Here is a 20544-nt window from a genome sequence, read left to right on the forward strand (position 1 = left end):
AGAGTTCTGGACCCGTATGCATTTCATTTGCATAGCGTCTGCCCTGATACCACCCACTCCGGTCAGGGAGTGCCAAAAGGAGGTGATTAAACAACAAAGCCAAATTGTAAAACCAACAGAACCAGGAGGATAGCGGGGGCCAACATAAGCAAGGACACCAGGAGATGGAGGGGGGGGGGGGGGGTGAGTGAGGGGGAAGGGGAAGGAAATGCAGCCCTGGAAAGAATTTAGGCTGCAATAGCTCGAGGCCCCGTGCTCGCGCCACGCACGTATCCACAAATGAGTTGTGGACCCCCTTGGGGGTGGTGAAGTAGGCATGGAAATTAAGTTAAAAAGTCAGGTAATGAAAATCAGCAGGGGAAACTGAAGGTTTATGGCTGTAATGGACAAGTTATTGAAGTATGTGCTTTAGGACAAATAACGATCTGAGTCAAATACAAGTGACACATGCACTTTTTATGAGGAATTCTAGCTAAGATGAGGTGGGACAAAATAAGAAGTTGAAGTATGGAAATTCAGATCAATCTCAAAGAAAACTGAGTTAAATGGGCTGAAATGGTTTGGTCATCTTAAAAGAATGGGAAAAGAAATGCTACCACGAGCAGCTCTGGAAGGGGCAAAATGTGGATGAAGACCAATATCAAGAGCATAAACAAGACAGAGCAGGTGAAGCATGAATAACGAGTGAGGACTACAATGAGCATAAATGCTGAAGAATATACTCTTTAACAGGATAGGAGGCTTTGGAAGTGAGTGGCACATGCACAAAAAATTCAGGAAGAACAAGACAGCTAACATGCATTTTACCTGCAATTCTCATGTGCAACAGCACAACTATGACCCTTGAAATTTTTTGGTTAACTATAGGAGTAAAATTATTACCAGCAGAAATACACAGCTATAAATTCTGTAAGAAATACAGTACAAACCACACAACGTTTTCGAAATATTCCATCCAAACACTAATCACATTCAGTCCAGTTACAGGGACAGATTATTCAACAGGTCACCCAATACTAGTTTGACACACTGTGACCAGCCACAGAACACAGGCAATGTGAGGGAAGATCATCAACTACTGCACAATTATGAGCAAAAATATGGAAGCATAGAAGGTAGGTTCACCATTTCACAGCACACACCACAAACACCCTTGCAACATGGGACAAGACTACCTGCATTTTCCATACATATCACAAGTGTCCCAGTCCGAGCTGACAGGCAGACAGAAATGGGGTGTCCTCGTGGCAGTGCAGTTTGGTTGTATTGCACTGTAGTGTAAAACCTGAAATGAAAACTTCTGTCACCTCCCAAGTGCTCCAAGTTAACGTAAGAGGTAACAGTTGCTACAGCATGAAACACAAATAGGATTTTTTAATATTTATACCTGGCAAGTAACCTACACAATTAACATTAACAATATGCTTTAAGTAGGTATCCATACATTTTTAAGTGTCATTGCAGATTCTTTTTACATCACCTCCAACGAGAGTGAGCTTTCCAATTTGGCCCAGTGAGCATATCCGATCTATTCTTTGAACTCACTACACTTAATCGCTGCATTGGAACTTTCTGGTAAAAGTCCATGAATGTGAAAACAAAGTTCTTTGCCAGTAAGTACTGTCAGCATGGCCAGGTCAATTTCCCCCCTGGTGGGTGCTGCAATATACATGTGAGTGATAAGTCTACAGTCGACAGGACACAAACATTCTCCTTTCGAGTGAGGTTCTTTGGAGAAGACTGTCAGTGTTCGTTTCCCACATTATCGTATGTATGTATTGCATTCGTGCGGTACAATAAAAGTGATTATTGCCAGTATAAAATCCACACAAAGGTTTCCCTTTATATAGTGAAATTACCCCGTAACTACGTAGTGTTACAGTAGACAAGTTTCTTTAGCTATTTTCCGCACCGTCTCATATTGACACGTCATCTGCACACAACCTCTTCCACAACATCAACAGCGTCATCGAGCATATCAAGAAGTTTGACACGATGCAGCAAATCCCCTCAGTTCACAGTGCCACAGATTCCTACAGCCAATACCGACTTCATCCACAACATTACGTTTCCAACTGCACCGCGTGTACCGGCAGTTCCTGGATATTGCCTCGCAAAACCAGCCCAAAGGACACGCCAATATCAGACCAAATGTGCTCCTAATTTCATCACCCGCGTCTGTACCCCTACCACGAGTTTCAAACATTCCGTCCACCGGCTCTCGTGGTCCACCAGCATTGCAGTTACAAATTCAGCCCCCACCTTTTGTTCCCAAACATCCAGAAATTTGGTTCACTACTATGGACAACATTTTCATGCTGCAACATAGTCGATGATTTTGAACAGTTCACGCTAGTGATATGCAACCTGGATCAACATGCTTCGTCAGTGGTATCAGATATAATTATGCAACCACCACCACAAGCCTACGCCACCCTCAAGACAGCATTAATTTTGCGTTTCACAAAATCTGTGGACTGGCAGATAACACAGCTCCTGTACCACGAGAAACGCGGTGACAGGTCACCTTCCGACTTTTACCGGCATTTACATGCTATGGTGGACCCTTCCGTTTTCTCAGACATTACTTGTGCACATCTGGCAACAGTAGTTACATCCACAAGTGTCCTTAACCTTAACTGCTTTCAAGGGCCGGCCATTAAGCGAGTTGGTGCAAGTGGCTGATACAGCGCACTCCCTGCTCAACTTGCACACCACAGCGGCCGCCGCCGCCCCAACCACCTCGGCCAACGACACCAGCTGAGCATGGCCGGAGCCGAGTGACGCGGCGCCTCCAGTCTGTGTTGCCAGGACCGCACAACGAGCGCCAGACGTGACCGAAGGTTTCTGATCTCTCCACGTTGCCGTCTGTCAGCTGACCACCCAGCTGCAGTGGCTAGAGCCACATGATGTTGCAGCAGCTGACACGCACATTTGCGTCATTGCCAGCCGACACGCCCGCAGTGTCACGCAAACAACGGCACCGGTTATTGCTGGTTCCGCCAGCGTTTCAGCCCGCAAGCTACGAAGTGTACGGCACTGTGCTCGCACTCAAATGCATCCCATGGCCCAAATGCCTCCCACTGCCTGCTTTAGTTGCAGCCAATCATGACAACAACAGCACCTAAACTCACAGATGCATGGGAGGAGAACACCCCCCCCCATTTCAGCACAAGCCGCCTACATTATGCGCATTTTCTTCTCCCACAGCTTCACAAAGACTTTTCATTCCTTATCACTGAAGGATGTATGTTTTTGGTTGACGCCGGCTTAGATGTCAGCACTGCCTGTACACTTCTTCCCTTCAGACAAACGTGCCGAAGAGACCATTCTGAAAGCAGTCAACAATTCAGTCATCCACAAATACGGACAGAAAATATTGACAGTGGACATTTAGCTAACAGAAAAATGCAATTGGACCTTCATCATTGCCGATATCGACCAACCTATACTAGGTGTTGATTTCCTGGCAGAACATGCACTGTCCGCCGATTTACACAAGTCACAATCGTCCATTCTGCCAATGGATGGGTTAACCCAGGAATACAAGGATGCCCGAGGGTAGATAGCATCAGCACATCCACCTGGGAGGACACCATAGCGACGAAGGAATCTGACCTGCAGATGGCTCAAATGACATCAAAACAGTTGACAGCACAACAGGCTCTTGCTCTTTCAGCCACAAAGGTGACACCCAAGCCACAACGTGGAACAAGAAAAAACAGGGCAAAGCATGAGACGGAGCACCACATCCGTACAACTCCAGGCCCACCAGTCTCCTCACACGTTCGCAGGCTTGCACCCGATCACTTGCAAGAAACCGAGACCATTTTCAACGAGATGCTACAAGAAGGAACTATACAGCCATCCAACAGTCCGTGGTCCTCTCCTCTACACCTCGCCCATAAAAATTATGGGTCATGGCACCCATGCGGTAATTATCAAGCTTTGAATGCCCAAACTGTTCCAGACAGATACCCTGCGCCACATATACAGGATTTCACCTATTCACTGGCCAGGGCGACCATATTCAATGTTATAGACTGCCGTAAGACTTATAATTAGGTCCCAATGGCAGAGCAGGACATACCAAAGACTGCAGTGACAACCCCGTTTGGGCTGTTTGAATCTTTATTCAGGCTGAAAAATGCTGCCCACACATGGAAACAGTTTCTGCGCAGTGTGCCAAGAGGGCTACCATATTGTTTCACTTATTTAGACAATATTCTGATGTTTTCGGGGAATGTTTCTGACCATCAGAAACGCGTAAACGAGGTGCAAAGCAGGCTTAGTGCTCATGGAATAACACTTCACAAGGACAAGTGTGTGTCTGGGTAACCCGTGATTACCTTCCTGGGTTATGAAGTGTCAGCTCAGGGCATTTGGAGTTGTGTAACCTACCACGGCCTCAAAACTACCACCATCTCCGACGATTCCTAGGAATTATAAATTTCTATCGTCACCACCTCCCTGGAACGGCAGCAATCCAGATGCCACTGAACAATGCCTTGGCCGGACACTCCCATAGACACCTGAGATGGATTCTGCTTTCAAGGCACTGCAAAACAGCCTTCACAATGCAGTGGGGCTTGCACACCCTGCACCAGGAGCTCAGCTAGCCCTAGTAGTGGACGCAAGCCAAGTTGCAATCGGTGCAGCACTGCACCAGAGAGTGAAGGGTCATTGGCATGTTTCTCGCAAAACCTATAGACGAGTCAAACTGAGTGCATACGACAGGGAACTCCTTGCAATGTATGAAAGTGTCAGGCACTTCTGCCCTTTCGTTGGGGGCAGGCAATTCACCATATACACTGACCATAAACCACTCGTGGCAGCTTCCTACAAAATCAGCGATTCATGTTCCCCGCTAGGCCCGCCATATGGAGTTTATATGCCAGTTTTTAACAGACTTGCAGCACATCCATGGTGCCGACAACATTGTGGCAGACTATTTCTTGCACATTAATGGGATAAGTCCAATGTTGGATTATTCCGAATTGGCAAGGGCACAGGCTTCAGACCACGCAAGATGGCATTGAGTGAACATTTTTCGTTTAGTGATGTCTCAGTTTCTTTAAAAAGTGATAGTGAGGTTTGTAAAATTTGCGTGAAGGTCAAAATAGGTATCCTGAGTGCCGACTGCAAGTACTGGTACCACGATAAATGCGTCAAAGTCAATTTGAAAAATATGAAAGATGAACATGACTGGACATGCCGACAGTGCTTCTTAAGTGCCACGGAAAATGAATTAACGAACACGCTGAAGACCAAAGAGATAAGCATGTTAACAGATGATTTAGTGTCAATCAATACAAAATATCAAGAACTTGAGGAGACATCAAGAGTTAGAAACTAAATATAAAGCAGTGGATTGGAATTATCATCTAACTCTAGGCAACGCCGTTGTTAACAGTCATTCCGCGCAGAAAATGTGGCGTGTGCCGTTAAAAAACAAGCAAGCAAGAACCACATGTAAGTACAGCCCTAGTGATACCATTATCAAACAAATTCTCAGCACTAGTAGCAGATTGCAGTAACGCAACAGACATTAACGAACCAGAAAGTAATCACGAAACTCCCACTAAAGAACCAGAAAAGAACTTGCCAACCTTAAGATGCACCAAAGAGCTGCTTCTGTATGCCAACAGTCTTGGAAAAAATCTATCCAAACATTTTCACAAAATTAAGACTTCAAAGCATTCAGTTTTCACGAAAATGAAGCATAGTGCAATGTTAAATGCAGTGGTGGAGAATATTACAACAGAAACAAGTCAATTTAACAAAGATGCTCACGTTGTGATTATTGGCAGCGGCAATGACGTATACGAAAACGAAAGCAAGACAGCCCTGCGATGCTTCCTTAACATATTACCAAAACTATATCAAACGAACATAGTCACCACAAACGTGCCAGTGGACATGATTTACCACTGTTTTGTGTAAACAAGGAGATTTGACACTACAATTCTGAGCTACAGAAACTGTGTGATAAATTTAGCCATGTACATTTGATAGATTTAATTAAGATGAGTCGTGATGAACATACAAAACACGGATTCCACTTAAATAGGAAAGGAAAGGCCAAGCTAGTTTCCCACATAAGCAAACTGTGTGAAGAAAGCTCCAATTGCTCTGGGCTACAACCACGAGACTTCTTTAGAATAAAGGACCATAATAATAGTTTTCAGGGATGTATTTCAGTTATTACTGAGTCCCGTTCGTGCAAAGAAAACCCAGGCTGTGAAATAAGTGATCAATCATTGCAGGTCAGTTCTAAAAAGACCAGTGTCTGCAAAATGTTGTAAAAAGTGTAACTCAAACAATTTTGATTCATGCAATATGGTTAATAAACAAGAAGGGGTAACACCCTTAAAGTTAATGCAGTTAAATGTGCAATATCTCAGAAACAAACTAGACATTCTACAAATATTCACAGAGGAACACTTGCCACATGTACTAGTAATAACGGAACATGGTCCAAAATGCAGTGAAATAATTTATTGTAGATTAGAAGGTTACATACTAGCAAATAAGTTACTGTAGGCAAAACCATAAAGGTGGTGGTGTGGCCATTTATGTTAAGGATATAGAAGCTAAAAAATCCTTTCTTGAACACCACACCAAAGAAGGATCAATTGCAAATAACTGGTATTGTAGATTGTATTTTATTGGTCCTGTTGTCTACATAGCAGCTTCTGCTTAAGACACTTGACAAGTCATGTTATAAATATACAGGCTGAAAGTCATTTCAGGGCATAAATATTTACGCTTACAATAATACACTTAAGTATTTATATAACATTTCATTAATTTAAATATTCAATGGACTAAAAGGAGGGCTGTAAATATGACTAGAGATTTTCCAAATGTATTGACCTCAGTGATAGCTTTTATGTTTTCAGGGAGTTTGTTATAAAGCTTAACTCCCATGATTTGAGTCATATGTAAGTTTCTGTTTTGTCTGGTAAAGTGCCCATGTATATCAGTTTTTTGCAGTCTCCGGTCCTTGCCTATTGCATTTAATTTAAAGAACAAAAGGGTTTCCATAATGTGTACACATGGTAATGGAGGAATACCAGATTTCTTAAACAGGGGTTTACAAGAGTCTCTAGGCTTGGACCCAAACAAGATTCTAATGGCCCTTTTTTGTAGTTTAAAAGTGCTATTAGCTGTTTTAGAGTTTCCCCAGAAGGTGACCCCATATCTAAGACGTGAATGAAAGTACACATGATATGCATTCAATAGTGTTTTCTCACTACAGCATGATTTTAATGAACAAAGAAGGTAAGATGTTTTGCTCAGTTCTGCATTGAGATGTTCAATATGCTTATTCCATCTGATGTTACTCTGCAGCCAAAATCCTAAGAATTTGGTTTCATTACTGTTACCAACTGGTTCGTCATAGATAGAGACTGATGGGACAAACATGTCCTTGTTAGGAACATTGTGGAATTTAAGAGTACCGGTTTTCTTACTGTTTATTACAAGCTGATTACTCTGTGCCTAGCTCCTAAGTTGTTTCGTGACCGTGTTTACTGTCTGCTGTAACTGTTCATTACCGTCTCCTTTTAGTAGAATCATGGTGTCATCTGCAAATATGATTTTTTGTGTGCATCAATATTTAAGCTTAGATCATTTATGTACTGAAGAAACAGAAGGGGATCCCAATACGGATCCTTGGGGTACTCCACATTTTATTTGTTTATAGTCAGATAAGTGATTAGATACAGTTTTTAGTTCAATATTTGTGTGCTTGACGCACACTGCCTGCATACGATTAGTCAGGAAGGAACTGATCCCCACTTGTTGGACAGACCTCGAATACCATATCTTTCTAGCTTTGATAGCAGAATTTTATTGTTCACCATGTCAAAAGCTTTTGACAAGTCAATAAAGACTCCTATTGTTTCCTGTTTTCTGTCCATCAGGTTTAGGATGGAACTGATGCACTCACACAGCAGTTGTCGCTGGCCTCTAATTTCTGAATACATGTTTATTACATAGGATGCTGTTTTTATTTATAAATTTCATAAGTTTCTCATACATAACTTTTTCCAGTACTTTAGTGATGCAGGATGAAATTATGATGGGTCTGTAGTTATTTACATTGTCTGTATCCCCTTTTTTATATACAGGAATAACTTTTGATGTTTTCAACACATCAGGGAAAGTGCCTGCCTGAAGTGAGCAGTCGCATAAGTGTGCGAGTACTTCAATTAGGTTTGAAGCACTCCTCTTTAACACTGTTGCAAGTATACCATCAATACCTGCCGATTTGGAATTTCTTAGTCCTTTTATTGCTTTAGCTACTTCATCTTGAGAAACAGAACTGATGTACATTGAACCTCTACGTGCACTTATTTTATATTCATTTGCCTGGGTGCTCTTAAAGTTTGATTGTAACATTTTCAGCAACACCTGTTAGTTGTTAAATGTGTTGGCTACTTCTAAGGGATTTTTTACTTTTTATTTTTTATGATAGTGTTATATTTTTGCAAGGTTCTCTGTATTCTCCACAGAGTATTTTTATAGTATGCACGTACTACAGGTGAGGAATTTTTTGAGTTACATATTTCATGCAGTATGTCTTTTCGTAAACCCTTATTCCCTTTGTGGTCCAGCTGTTTGTTCTAGAGTTTCCCTGTGTGGTTAATGTTTTCAGTGGGAATGCAAGTTCAAAGAAATGGGTACTCTGCAGTAATGATCTTAAGTTACCATAGCATAAAGTAATTGGCGTATATAGGCCACCAATTGCTGATGTAATGCTGTTTGTGGATAAACTTGGTTGTGTTATTGGTCAGGCTGGTTCTAATTACCTTACTTATATTAGGTGACTAATATAGATGCAAACTCAAATAGTATAGTAAACTTTAAACTCAGTGATGTACTGACCTCATACAATCTTGTAAATATAGTGAACTGACACCAGAGTGACGGACACACATTCCACTGGAATAGATTATAGCATAATCAACAAAGATGTTATAGATAAGGTAAATTACAGTAACTCAGATTTTCTTTATTCTGGCCACTTCTATCAGGTGATAGAATACAACAATTCAGTTGTGCCTAAAATAAAAATTGTGCTACATAAAGGAATGCTAAATACCTCAAATATTAATGCTCTTAAAGACAAACTAGCGAATGAGAAATGGGATTGTGTGTACCAGGTAAAAGGGTAGGATGAGAAATTGAATGAATTCTACTCAACCCTACTGCATCATTATGAATATAGTTGTCCAGTCAGAAATCCAGAAGGTAGTTAAACACTGTCAAAATGGAAGTAATCCTAGACAAACTCCCAACAAATCCGATTATGCTCAGGCACAAAGTACATGATCTAAACCAGCTTTATAAAGCTACTGCTATGCAAGATTTCAAGGAAAAATACAATAGGGCTAAGCAAACTTTTAAAACTGAAATTGTCCACCTAAGAAAGCAGATTAACATAAGCAAAGCATCTTGGAAATTGATTGACGAATACCAAAAAGGTCCCAACAAGATGAACATGGAACCACTCAGCATAAGACATGATGGTAACATTATAAAAGACCCAGATACTATATAAAATTTTTAATAACTACTACATTTCTGGTGAACAATCAACCCATATTATAGATTAACAGATAGAGACCCAATGCCATCTCACCCAGTGTACCGAATTTGAATTTGTGGAAGTGAATGAGCAGGAAATTTGAGGGCAATATACATGCTAAAGAAAACTTCATCTGGACTGGATGGTGTATCCAGTACTATTACTAAAGCGTGCTTAAAATAAATCTCTAAACCTCTTACCTGGTTAATTGCAGCATTAGAGGAAACATGTATCCAATGGTTCTAAAAATGAATGTAGTGAAACCAGTGTATAAAAAGGGAATAAGAAAGACATCTCCAACTACAGACCAGTATCATTAATTCCAACTTTTAGTAAGATATTTGAAAGCATTATCCTCTCTCAGCTAAGTGCCTTTTTCACAAAACAAACTGCTTGTAGATTCGCAGCATGGCTTCAGAAAAGAGCTAAGTACAACCAAAGCAGTTACACAGTTCATCCACGAAGTTTACTGTCTGTTGGACCAAAAGATGCAGACTGCATGTATATTTTTGGACCTGACAAGAGCATTTGATACGACAAACCATGGGATACTTCTTAAAAAGCTGAACTCCTAGTATTGGGGATCAAGCCATGAATCTTATAACCACATACCTGCTGAATCTTAAGCAAAACACTAAATTGTCATACAAGCTAGATAATAAAATCATGAACTCCCAGTCCACCAGTGAACCTGTATTACAAGGTGTACCACAGGGCTCAATACTTGCACCTTCTCCCTTATCTATATTAACAACATTGCACAACCCATTAACTCCCATATTGTAAGCTATGTAGATGACACGTCAATCTTATTCTATGGGAGTGAATCTAATGTGCTAGAATCTCTTGCTACTAGTGGTGTAACTGAAGTAACAAAATAGTTCAGTGAGCAGGGACTCGAGGTGAATGTCACCAAATCTCAACTACCGACATTTCAACCAGGCAGTTCTCACCACAACAATATGAATAGTGTGTGTGTGTGTGTGTAATATCTCTGCAACAGAAAATAGTCACTGTAAATTCCTGGGTGTGTATGTTTATGAAAATTTGCGGTGGACGTACCACATTAATTTCGTATGCTGAAAAGCCAGTAGTGCCATATATCTCTTCAGCCAGCTCGCAAAGATAGTTCCTAACCAAGCACTGAAATTTGTACATTATGGAAAACTTAACCCCCTTCTCAATTACGGAATTGAACTGTGAGACTATGCAGCTGATGTACATCTAAAAAGAATACTACTACTACAGAAAAGAGCAATAAGACATACATGGGATGGGACAGAGATTCATGTCATGAAATGTTTGTGCAGCACAAATATCTGACAATATATTCTCTCTACATCTTCAAAATAGTTGTATTTTTTATAAGTTAACCAACAGCAGCTATCAAGGGCAGCAATGTACATGATAACACTAGAAAAAGTAACTATTTCCGTAACAGAACAATGTTAAAAATGATTGATAGAAGTCCATATATCAGTGGTTTGATTTGGTATACCAAGCTACCAAACACTAAGAACGTACACGGGAAATGTTTTCAAAACAAAATTAAAATCTTTTCTAATAGAAAAATGTTTATATTCTCTCAACGAATTTTGAGGTAGTGATTGTAACATGAGGCATTAGCATATCAGCTGTAATGTGATAAATGTAAAAAAAAAATAGAAGAAGAAACAGCTACAGAATAGTGTATTTTATAAGTGTAAATATAACCATAGTATTAAGTCTAACATTTGCAAAAGCCATCATTACGATGGCTCCACACAGAGAAAAGGTAAATAAATAAATAATGTGCAGCTGCAGTCCTTGTGGGTGGACTCTTCCACTGGCCTACATTCACAACTTGTGGACACCCCCTGCAACCCATTTCAGATATGGTGCGACACATCAATGGTTAAACCACGCCCATACACGAGTCCCCAGTTCCGACGAAAGGTATTTGACAGCATTCACAACCTGGCACACCCAAAATCCAATGCCTCAGTGAAGTTAGTGACAGACCATTTTGTGTGACCTTCAAGAAAGATACATGGGAGTGGGCCCACAGCTGCTATCAGTGTCAACGTAGCAAAGTGGGATGCAATGTTCACATACCAGTAGGACAATTCCCAACCCCAACAGCACGTTTTGGGCATTTACACATTTACTTGGTTGGACCCCTCCCCCCTTCAGAAGGTTATAGGTACTTGCTTACAGCTGTGGACTGTTGCACACGGTGGGCAGAGTCTACACCAGTAAGGGACATTTCCGCAGATACTACTGCACGGGCATTCTTGGAAACTTGGGTAGCTCATTTTGGGTGCCAATATTTCGCTACCAAGGACGCCATTTTGAGTCGACACCGTTCCAACGACGGTCTAAATCCTGCGGCTTCCAACGTAACCAGTCAACTAGCTACTTCAAAGGCTGCTCTGATGTGCCACGAGGACTGACTCGAGCATTGCCATTGGTTTTGCTGGGGGTTATGGACCGCATTGAAAACAGACATCAGTCGTCCCTCGGCAGATTTCGTATATGGAGAACCACTATGTGTTCCAGCAGAATTCCTCGCACCAGTTCCTCTCCCAGATGAGACAACTACCCCAACTCTTGAAACAAATGAGGAAGCAGGCAGAGATGCTATGTGCAGTCCCGATGTCTCAGCATGGCATGCACCCAGTGTTCATACCCAAGTCCTTCGATACTTGTTCCCACATCATGCTCCGCACAGACCTGGCCCATCATTCTTTACAGCCACCATACACTGGACCGTACCAAGTGCTAGGACGGGGCGCGCACACAATGGATATCTTCCTCCAGGTAAAGTCGACCAAGGTTTCCATTGAGCGGGTAAAACTCGCTCGGACAATGACAGCACCGACTGCAATCTCAGACAACCTCAGGCACAACTCTCAACGAACCCACACCTCCGCAGAGCCAGACAGCTGTGACACACCGGAGCTCCACACCAGGGGACCTGACGCAGCAGCAGTGGAATCATCAAGCAGCACCCACTCCCGCACTATCTGGACTTGGGCAGGCTGAGAGGTGAAGTTTAAGTACCCCACCATACAGGGCGCTCCGCACTTGGGGGGGGGGGGGGGGGGGGGGGGGAGTGTCAAGTCAATAGGACACAAACATTCTCTGTAAGAGTGAGGTTCTTCGGAGGAAACAGTCAATGTTCGTTTCCCACGTTAATGTATGTACGTACTGCGTTTGTGCGGTAAAATAAAACTGATTATTCCCAGTATAAAATCGATATAGTGAAATTACCCCTACATACATCTATCTGAACTGAACTTGGCATCTGGCTATGCTCCCCATCAGTGTCACTACTATTATGTTTCGTACTACACTAGCCACCGGTTTACATATTTTATCTTCCTTCTGCTTCATGATCAACTACTGATTAACACCAAATCATGTATAAAACCATTAATCTCTCAATATCATGTTTCCCAACAATCACAATAAAAATGTGTTTTGGAAAGAGATTTTACGCTGTGGATATTTTTTGCATTTTCAGTTCTAAACCCAAGATATTTAATATCCTGTCTTGTGTTCAATCTGCAGGAATTATGAGCTTGCCCAATGGAACACTGATGTTTTCAGATTCATGGGTCTTTTGCTGGGATTGTGGTTATTGGATGAATAGTTAATTATTAGGTCAAGCCGCGACAAACCTTCACTGGCTTGTGCTATATAGCATGATCAAGGAAAAACTCACTCCCCATCAAGAGCTCTTATATTTGTGCAACATCTAACATGACACATTTATATGAAATTAGTAATGAGATCTCTAAATCTTTTTACCTTATGTATCCCACCATGTTCTTACAACAAATTGTACCAGTGATGACATTTTCAGGTGACCTTCCAAGTCAGAGCTCTACAGCATTTATCAATAGGTCTTTTTCTGAGAGACAATAGCTACTGTAAAATCACTAGAGAATCTGTTGGATCTTAAAGAAACTCAATATTACAGAAAAACAGACTTCACAAAATATAAGCCTACCACCCATTCAACATAGTTGAAGTTCAGTATTTTAACAAACTGCTTGCTTTATTGAAAAAGCAAACTTCAATACATTGGCCTACTGTTACTGTTTCAATAGGAAAGTGCATTTAATATCTAAAGACAAAGCATTTGACTTAAGATAGCTAATGTTTCTTGGCTTAACCATTTCTAAGCAGTTTATTGTGCCTCTAACAGTAACTGAAATGTGCTTATGTGCAGTAACACTAGGATCAGGAACAGACATTGAGGTATAGCTGCATGAATAAGTGGCATACTGCTGTTGAATGACAAACAGCAACTCCAAGGAAAACACAGGAAAATGACAGGCATTAATAACTAATCTAACATGCCTTCAGCACAAGATGTGCTTATGTAACATGCAGATACATTACCGGTACATCGTCTCTATCTCGTCAGAAATGTTGACAGCATGGAAAATCTGGAAGGGAAAAAAGCACAGATCATTACATTGCCACAAATATTTGAACAGAAGGTAAAATCAATCTTACCGACACTTTTAGCAGTTACATGCACAGTTGTAGAAAACATTTATTTGCCCTGTGTAGCCATTATATTTATGGAATGTACTGAACAGGACCTGTGCCCAACTATTCATGCATTCAAACTACTTAAGTGTGAATTAATCTTTAGAATAAATCAAGTACCAGTAAATTTTAATCAAAGCCATTATTTGAATCAGCAGTTACTCATATTGCACTGTATCAAAAGCTTTAATTCACTGTGGTTTAGTTGACCAACAACTTTTGAGACATTGTTTACAGTATTTATAAATAATCCACTGAATTAGTTCCTAGTCAATGGAAGCCTAATGCAACGTATGTCCCTCTGACTAAATACTGTTCCTGATTTATATCAGTGACAGTTTGTAATAAGGTGTTACTGTTTTCTGTGAACACTACTCTTTCTGCCAAAGGAAAAAAGTGCTACACATGCTGTAGCAGCAGCAACAGGTGTGCTCTCTGGAAACAATGAAGAGTGGTAGATCAAAAATTAAAATTTACAGAGAAAAGACATGATCTTATATGCTGCCTCAGCAACACTGAATGCCAGGATAAAATGAAGGCTGTCAGACAGCTGAGCTTCACATTTCACAGCGAAGTATCAATGACAGTTTGCACAGTGCTGCTGTGATGGTGGCACCCCTACTGATACACACAAATTAATGCGACAAAAAGATGGTCAGGATCATACCAAAAGAACGGAGCACCTCTTAGGGAAATGATCAATTTATTCATGCCTCATCAGTGTCAAGGAAAATGAATGAGGCTTTCAGTAAGAAGCTGATGCCATCCCATAGAAAGAGCAGCACTGAAATGCGAAGTCTAAAACACACCTACAGTGAAAGCAAGAGAAAGATGAAGAAAGTCTGCTAAACTGAATGCATACAAAAGCAACTTGGCAGAAACAATACCATGTCAGTTATCAAAAATAGCCAGACTGACCCCAATTTTTACAACCATTACCTAAGAACACAGAAAAGTACTGCAACCTGCAAAATGCTTATAGACTACATCACTGAAAGCAGATAATGCAAGCAAAGCTATCTCAGGAAAGAGGAAACACTGGTAAAAAAAAAAAAAAAAAAAAAAAAAAAAAAAAAAAAACCACCTGGAAACAGCACAGATGCAGATCTACAACTCAAAGGAACCAGAAATCTTCATGAATGAATACTCAAGTCACATTGCTAGGGAATCGCAAGAGAAATCTCCAGGTGTTTTTCACCTGAAGGACTAGCCACCACTCACAATGGTGCTTTCTCAAAGCAAAGAAAATATGCAATTTAAACAAAAAATTCGCAGGCTTACATGATATCCCAGTTAATGTCCTTAAATGTGCATACACATAAAAACTCAACAATAGTAATTAATGAACCTTACAATCTGACCGCTTTCCTGCATACACGAAACCAGCATAAGTAATACCAATACTAAATTTTGGTGATGCAAAAAAATTTAGAAAAACCACACCAATTTCTTCATTATCTAGCATTTATGAAACTATAGAAATGAAAACTTGCCTAATGACATACCTACATAAACACAACCTTCCCTGCAATCAACAATTCACTTTCAGGCCTGCAAGAGGTAAACAGTCAACTATAGTGCAGTTTATTGGAGTTGCACTCCAAGCACTAGACACGGGCAAGAAAGTAACAGCATGTTTTTGGATCCATCTAAGGCATCTGACAGCACTTATCCTTTATTGATAGATGTAACTTGAGAAATAAAATTGAGTAGTATGTCGACGAACTGGTCAAGTCATTATTAGAAAACCAGATGTAAAGAGTTGAAATCTAGCACTTCTGAAAAACTAGTAGTAAAGTATTTATCTAACTCAAAACATAAGCATAATAATAATAATAATAATAATGTTATATGAAAAACAATACTACTCGTACAGCTATACATATCGTTATGTACTTTTGATGCAGTCATAACTGGTAAAAGACGCATATCTATTAATATAGCAATACTGATGGAAGTTGCAAAACATTCTGTAAAATTATCTACCGGTATGTAACTTTCTGTTGACATCTACAACCATCCTCACAGAACGTAAATAACAGCATATGGAGACAAAAAGGTGTCAGATATCGAATAGAACATTTGCCTTACAATCTATACCCAAACATGCGACCAGCATCATTATAATAAATTAAGTAACGAGAGACTTTACTGGATTCAAGAACACGTATGGTATCAACAGCAAAATATAGACGGCGTTATACTGCCGGATAAACAAACCAACCTACAAATTACCCACACTTTATATACCATTACTCTGAAGAAGGCGAAATCTTTAAGACCAGTACGTGGATAACATCGTGCAGATGCTTACACTATTATTACAATACCGGTTGAAGTATAATTATGAAGTTAATGTGACCTAGGCTTTACAACTTTAAACATCAGCACCATTTCTATTTATTTATACATCTAATAGCTAACACGAAAGCTATTTTGCTACGGAATAAATAAATATATATATGCGACGCAGAATTACTTAAAATCTCCGTAATGGGTGAACAAAACACGGAGTTCGTGTACCGGAAAGTGTACAACTACAGCCAATCCAAAAGCAAAACGCTATGAGCACACTATTTTCCTATGTTAGCCAACCGTCCTCTCTTTTTACTTACCGCTAAATCTTCAGCTCACCAAGTTGTATTAACTCAGCCATGTTCCATCGATCACACTTCACACTGGCGGACAACAAGACAGAATGAAACTCCGCGCGCAGCCTTGGCTGCAATCAGTGACTCAACTTTGCTTCAATGTTGCCAACCCTATCGCCATTAATCTCTGAGTAGGGTTGTATGGTCTGCTTTTCAGAGAGACCAGACAGGGACATGGGTTACAACAACGTATTTGGCTTTTTAAAAATAAAAAAGTCATCTTATTTTTCCTGGTAAAATTTTACTTATGACAGCGTCGGCGAAACGTGCTGATGTTGGCAACGACTGGTCATGACGCAAATAATTAATGCTGATCCTGCTCATTGACTGCCATATTATTGTGTGTACCCTCGTCTGCACAATGAATTAATTAATTTTCCCCATAAAGCGAAAATTTCGTAACAAAACGTTTGCATTCATACGAACATCACATAATTCCCAGCTATCAATGGTCGTTGCCAACTCCAGCACACTACGCAACGATCTGTCTGCGCAAATGTCTGCGCACATTACATCTGCGCAGACAGATCGTTGCATGTGGACAGAAGATTTGCGCCAACCTGAAGTGTGTGCAAACCTGGAAGTTGGAGTTGGAGGTTTGAGCGAAACCTTTCAAATCTGTGGGTTCAAACCACATCTGCGCAGACAAGTTGGAGCGTGTGGACAGGAGATCGCCGCAAATCTGGCGCGAAACAGCTGTTTGCTCAGTCCAGTGTTTGTATTTGTGCGCATAGGACATTAAAATGACTGATACTCGTCAGTGTTATTGAGAGTTTGGAAGTGAATTCATTCAAATATATAGAAACCACCCATGTTTGTGGAAGATTAAAAGTAAAGAATATAGTGACCCAAGACAAAAAGACTGCAGCATACAATGCTCTAATTGAAAAATTGCGGGCAGTTGACGCCTCGGCAAACAGAGAAACAGTAATAAAAAAAGAAAAAAATCGTAGCGAACTGGCGAATTTATTTGCAGATGGATGTCGAAACTTATAATTATCTCTTAAGGCTTGTAAGCCCTCATGTTATGAGAAAAAATACTTGTATGAGAAAGGCAATTTCTCCTCATAAACGGCTAGCGTAACATTAAGATTCCTAGCAGCAGGAAGGAGCTACAAGGATTTGGAATTATCAACCGCAATATCGAAACAAGCATTAAGTAAAATAATACCCAACACATGTGAAGCTATTTACACTGTCCTGAAGGATAAGTTCATGAAGGCAAGTCAAGTAAATTAAGTCTGTCAGCGAACTGTTTACCGAAAAGAGTTATTCAAAGTTCAGAAATCTAGAAGATCTGGTGTAAGAGTAGATCAAGTATACCAGCCAACGTTATGGTATTTTGATCTGCTTGGCTTTCTTAGTGATCAAGAAACGCCGAGACCAAGCAGGAGTGCAACCGAAGATGAAATTGGAGTGTCAATGTGCCAGGAAATGGAACACGAGGTAATGTAAAACAAAACAGGTTCGCCCTGCAACTCTCGCTGTAAATGTACGTGAGAAAACTGCTTTCGCTTTAGCAGCCACTGTCAGCACCATTTTGACCGCCTTCTCTGTTTCCTGCGGTTGGTCTGAATGTTTTTTGCAACACAACTTGCGAACACAGACCACAACAGAACTTCTTCCATTTCTATATTTCAAAATAACTGAATTAAGTTTTTGACGTTTATGGGGAGCGTAGTCGCTTGTCACTGACATTTCTTTTCTACACCGACAGATGGCGGGCGAGTAGTAGATTGGGGTTGTGTCGTGTGAACACACCACATTTGCAGCAATCTTTTCCATGTACAGATATCTGCGAGAATGTCTGCGCAGACAGATCGTTGAGTGTGGACCGGGGATTTATAATGCAACCAAGTTGGCGAACATAATATTAATAATAATTTTATTGCCGTCAGCTGATGACAGCAATAGACTAAGTCAAGAGCATATATTTCGACATAAACTACTATATCGATGTAAATTCGTTTACATAAAATAGGTACACGTTAGAATACAATATTTTCATCTTCAAAGAATTCATCAGTGGTGTAAACCGGATTGTTCACTAGTAGCTTGTATAATTTAGCTTTAAAGATATTTACGGGCAGTTCTTTAAAGTCAGCACTTAGTCTATTAAACATCCCTAGTCCAAGAACTAGGTAAGAGTTATGCGATTTTGATAATCTATGATATGGTACGTCTACAGATGTTATGTTTCTAGTATTATGGCTATGAATATCACTTCTCAACACAAAATTGGACACATTGTTTCTAATGTACATTAAAACATTGTAGATGAACAAGTTTACTACTGTTAAGACACTGCAATTTTATGAGCAGAGGTTTACAGTCTTCTCTTTTATCAGAATCCGTTATTATTGTTATTACTTTCTTCTGCAAAAGCAAAATGTCATTTACGTGACAGCTACTACCCCACAGTAAAATTCCATAAGAGATGATGCTTTGGAAGAAGGCAAAATATGCTGATCTCACATAGTCATTGGGAACATGTCTTTTTAAATTTCTGATTAGATAAATAACTCTTGAAAGCCTAGCCAATATATTTTTAATGTGTGGTTCCCACGTCAATTTATTGTCAATAGTAACACCTAAAAATTGAACAGTTCCTAATTCCTGGTAGTTAGGAATCTCTTTGAGGCTAAAGTAAAGTGTCTGGGTTTTGTTTTCATTTAGCAAGAAGCCATTAGCTTTGATCCATAATGAGGACTGAGCAAGGGTATTTTCGGTCAGTGTTTTCAGTGTACCTAGACCAGAGCTTTTATGTAGAAAAGTTGTGTCATCGGCATACAATACTGTATGAGAATTTATGAATAAGGGAGATCATTAATCATTAGTATAAACAGTAAAGGTCCGAGCACAGACCCTTGAGGCACTCTGTACCTAACATTAACCAAATTTCATTTCTCCCTACCAATGCACACAATTTGTTCACGGTTCTCTAGAAAAGACCTGAACATATATATACTGTTGTCATAAAAATCATAGTAAACTAGCTTATTCAGCACAGTGTCATGCTCTACACAGTCAAAGGCCCTGCTCAGGTCACAAAATGTAGCCTGGGCATAGTCCCTAGCCTCGAACACATCTAGGACTAATTTTACGAGGGAGTCAATTGCATCCGTTGTGGAGCACAGATCATTACATTGCCACAAATATTTGAACAGAAGGTAAAATCAATTAATCTTACCGACACTTTTAGCAGTTACATGCACAGTTGTAGAAAACATTTATTTGCCCTGTGTAGCCATTATATTTATGGAATGTACTGAACAGGACCTGTGCCCAACTATTCATGCATTCAAACTACTTAAGTGTGAATTAATCTTTAGAATAAATCAAGTACCAGTAAATTTTAATCAAAGCCATTATTTGAATCAGCAGTTACTCATATTGCACTGTATCAAAAGCTTTAATTCACTGTGGTTTAGTTGACCAACAACTTTTGAGACATTGTTTACAGTATTTATAAATAATCCACTGAATTAGTTCCTAGTCAATGGAAGCCTAATGCAACGTATGTCCCTCTGACTAAATACTGTTCCTGATTTATATCAGTGACAGTTTGTAATAAGGTGTTACTGTTTTCTGTGAACACTACTCTTTCTGCCAAAGGAAAAAAGTGCTACACATGCTGTAGCAGCAGCAACAGGTGTGCTCTCTGGAAACAATGAAGAGTGGTAGATCAAAAATTAAAATTTACAGAGAAAAGACATGATCTTATATGCTGCCTCAGCAACACTGAATGCCAGGATA

General features: G+C 40.1%; 2 long non-coding RNA genes across 3 annotated transcripts in view; one reads left to right on the top strand and one right to left on the bottom strand.

Moving 5' to 3' along the window:
- The window catches only part of LOC126291928 (uncharacterized), a 220732-nt gene that overhangs the window by 174225 nt on the left and 25963 nt on the right, over positions 1-20544 (top strand). The window lies entirely within an intron of this gene.
- The window catches only part of LOC126291927 (uncharacterized), a 185194-nt gene that overhangs the window by 14865 nt on the left and 149785 nt on the right, over positions 1-20544 (bottom strand). Inside the window, exon 2 of the long non-coding RNA XR_007551922.1 lies at positions 13985-14031. This is a non-coding gene — a long non-coding RNA (uncharacterized LOC126291927). The remainder of the gene's footprint in view (positions 1-13984; positions 14032-20544) is intronic.

This window comes from Schistocerca gregaria, chromosome 9, assembly GCF_023897955.1.
Source record: "Schistocerca gregaria isolate iqSchGreg1 chromosome 9, iqSchGreg1.2, whole genome shotgun sequence".
NCBI classification, from domain to species: Eukaryota; Metazoa; Arthropoda; class Insecta; order Orthoptera; family Acrididae; genus Schistocerca; species Schistocerca gregaria.